General features: G+C 42.7%; 1 pseudogene; it reads left to right on the top strand.

The window, feature by feature from the left end:
• Window positions 1–1,427: 1,427 nt before the first annotated feature.
• Window positions 1,428–2,427, top strand: LOC102821350 (annotated as a pseudogene).
• Window positions 2,428–3,579: the final 1,152 nt, after the last annotated feature.

Genomic DNA, 3,579 nt, shown 5'->3' on the forward strand with positions numbered 1-3,579 from the left:
AGACTGGAGCTGAGAGTGAAGCATGCAGCTGATATGAAATGAGGGATGATGCACAAGAATACCTTTACTTGTAGATAGTACCCATTTGACCTGGCTTCAATGGCTTGATGATCAGAGCTAGACTAGAAGAAGAAAGAAGAGGAAAAAAAAGAGTAATCTGTTACAATTTGATGAACTTGACCTATACTTATGGATGTAGTAGCTCAAAAGAGGGAACAAATCTTACAGCCAGGATCATACTCACCCCCTCAGTACACAGGATTGACAGGGATGGACGACTTAAGCATTGGCTACCTAAAATGGGTGGCTAGAAAGGCAAGAAGTGACTGGCTTACATGCTTTTAAAAGGGAGCCTAGTTCCAGAGGGGGTGGAGTAAGGTAGAATCTCCACAGAATGGTTTCCAATCTTTTGGGACCTGATGATGAAAGGAGATGGAGATAAGACTCTTGTAGTATAATAGTGAATAATTTCTATCAGGATTGACTGTGTCAGAAATGTAAGGGTATATGTTTTGTAACAAAAGAAGGGAAGTTGTTGATTTTGTAGTCCAGGAGCGGAGGTGTCTGGGACCGTCAAGTGAGGAGAACGGTGTGTGGAACCCTACCCAGAGAAGAAATGATGCCAGAAATGGAGGCACACAGATGTGGAGAGATGGAGCAGCTGGGTACTCTGGACTCAGGGAGGGAGAAATAGGGGCTGTGTGCTGATGGCCAGGGAGCAGGCTTGTGGGGTGTACCCTTTGGTTGTTTGATGATGCATGGAGGGGATTGTAATCATTGCATTGAAACAAATATGATTGGATGAATGTAATGGTGTTGTTCTCCCATGTAAACTATCGCATAATTCGCAATAAAAACGTTAAAAAAAAGTTCATAGCCAAATCAGAATTTCCACTTCCTACGAGTAGTTGAACAAATTAATTTGTATCATCATTTTTATTATTGAACAACCCAACTAAGCCGAATCCTCAGTTCTCTCAGGTGCTTTTGCATCTTAAAAGCGAGGATCAATGAACTCTTGTCTAAGTAAGTCTGTGAATCCTGGCGTGGTGCTGTAGGATAAGTACTGGATCACTACCCAAAGGGTTGATAGTTCAAATTTGCCAGCCACTTGGTGGAAGCACTATACAGCATTGCTATGAGCCAGAACCCACTTGGTGACACTAAATGAAAACAGCAATGTAAGTCAAGGGTCAAAATTTTCTTCAGTAAAGGGTCAAATAGTAAATACGTTAGAGTCTTTGAATCGTACAATCTCTGTTGCAAATACTCAACTCTGCCATTGTGTACAAAAGCAATCAAATGGGAATGAATCTATTCCAATAAAACTTTATTTATAAAAAACAGTTATCCAAGCTCTCTGCTCCTCCCCATTGGACAGGCAGCCACAGCTTATTTTGCAGTACCAGCCACATCTCTGAGACAGGATGATTAAGGGCAGAGTCAACAGATTTGGTCGTAATTTGCGCCTGGTCTGTAGGGCTGCTCTTAACTATGGAAAAGTGGAGGCTGTTGTCATCAACCCCTTCTTTTACCTCAACTACATCTTCTACTTGTTCCATTATGATTCCACCCATGGCAAGTTCAAAGGCACTCTCATCGCTGAGAATGGGAAGCTTATCATCAATGGGAAGCCCATCTCTGTCTTCCAGGAGCAAGAGCCCACCAACATCAAGTGGGAGTGATGCTGGTGCTGAATATGGTGTAGAGTCTACTGGTGTCTTCACAACCTTGGAGAAAGCTGGGGCTCACTTTGTGGGTAGTGCCAAAAGGATAATCTTCTCTGCTCCTGCTGCTGATGTCCCCATGTTTTTTGATATGTGTGAACCATGAGAAATATGACAACTCCCTCAAGATCGTCAGCAATGCCTCCTGCACCACCAACTGTTTGGCTGCCTGGCCAAGGTCATCCCTGATAACTTTGGCATCATGGAGGGACTCATGATCACAGTCCATGACATCACTACCACCCAGAAGACTGTGGATCACCCCTCTGGGAAACTGTGGCATGATGACCGTGGGACTGCCCAGAATATCCTCCCTGCATCTACCGGTGCTGCCAAGGCTGTGGGCAAGATCATCCCTGAACTGAATGGGAAAATCACTGGCATAAACTTCCATGTCCTCACTCCCAACGTGTCTGTCGTCGATCTGACCTGCAGCCTGGAGAAAGCTGCCAAATATGATGACATCAAGAAGGTGGTGAAACAGGCATCAGATGGACCTCTAAAAAGCATCCTGGGTTACACTGAGGACCTGGTCATCTCCTGTAACTTTAACAGTCACACCCACTCTTCCACCTTTGTTGCTGAGACTGACCTTGCCCTTAATGACCACTTTGTCAAGTTCATTTCCTGCTATGGCAATGAATTTGGCTGCAGCAACAGAGTGGTGAATCTTATGGTCCACATGGCCTCCAACGAATAAGAACCCTCTAGACCACCAGCCCCAGCAACAGCACTAGAGGAAAAGAGAGGCCCTCAACTTTTGGGAGTCCTTACCCCAACTCTACCCCCCTATACACTGAGAAGCTCCCATCCTCACAGTTTCCATCCGGACCCCCTGGAGAAGGGGAGGGGCTTGGAGAGCCTAGTCTTGTCATGTACCCTCAATAAAGTACACTATCCAGCCAAACAAACAAACAAACAACAACAACAACAAAAAGTTAACCATGTGAAGAGCTTAGCAGATGCTCTCCAGAGCAATATATATTTAACTGTTAAAAATGATAAACTATAACTATTTGAATGTGCTGGAAATTGATCTAAGCAGCATACAGAAAATCATGCAATATATATCCAAGAAAATTTGTTGGTAGTGGTGATTGTGTGCCATGGAGTCTGTTCCCACTCGTAGCGATCCTGTGTAGGGTGTTCAAGGCTGTAAATATTTACAGGAACAGAAAACACCATCTTTCTCTCCTGGAGCAACTGCTAATTTTGAACTGCTGTCCTTGCAGTTAGAAGCCCAACACCTAATCCACTATACTACAGGGCTCATTTGATCTCAATAATACCAGTCAGCATCTATGGCATTTGAAATACAAATTGCTTCAGTTTCATGCACTCTACAGTTCCATATTACAGGAGTTCTATGCTGGATACTCTACTCTTTTTCTCCCCAGATTCCACTATATGGCTACACTTTCACCTTTATGAGTGCTGGAAAAATAAATGTCTCAAGTCTCCTTCTAGATTCATGTGACTGACAGTTTAAAACAGACATGGATTAAAGAACAGCAGCTCTTTCTTTCTTTGTTATCTTCATGTTACCCTTTACATTTTTCCTGTATAATAAAGTTGTTGATGATATCCCAAAACTCTTCTGGTCATTAGTGTCTGGTATATCAAATCTGTTCTTGAGATGGTCTTTAAACTAAGGTGGGGTATGTTCAGGGTCATATTTTGACTCCCATGAACTTATTTTGATTTCATTTTACATCACCTGAACATGCTTATGAGCAATTGATTGTCTTTTCCATAGTTGGCATTGTTTGGGTTGATACTGAAATTTTCTACCATATCTTTTCACAGATGTAGTCAATTTTATCTCTGTGTATTCCATATGGTGAAGTTTATC

This window comes from Chrysochloris asiatica, unplaced genomic scaffold (assembly GCF_000296735.1).
Source record: "Chrysochloris asiatica unplaced genomic scaffold, ChrAsi1.0 scaffold00201, whole genome shotgun sequence".
Taxonomy (NCBI): domain Eukaryota; kingdom Metazoa; phylum Chordata; class Mammalia; order Afrosoricida; family Chrysochloridae; genus Chrysochloris; species Chrysochloris asiatica.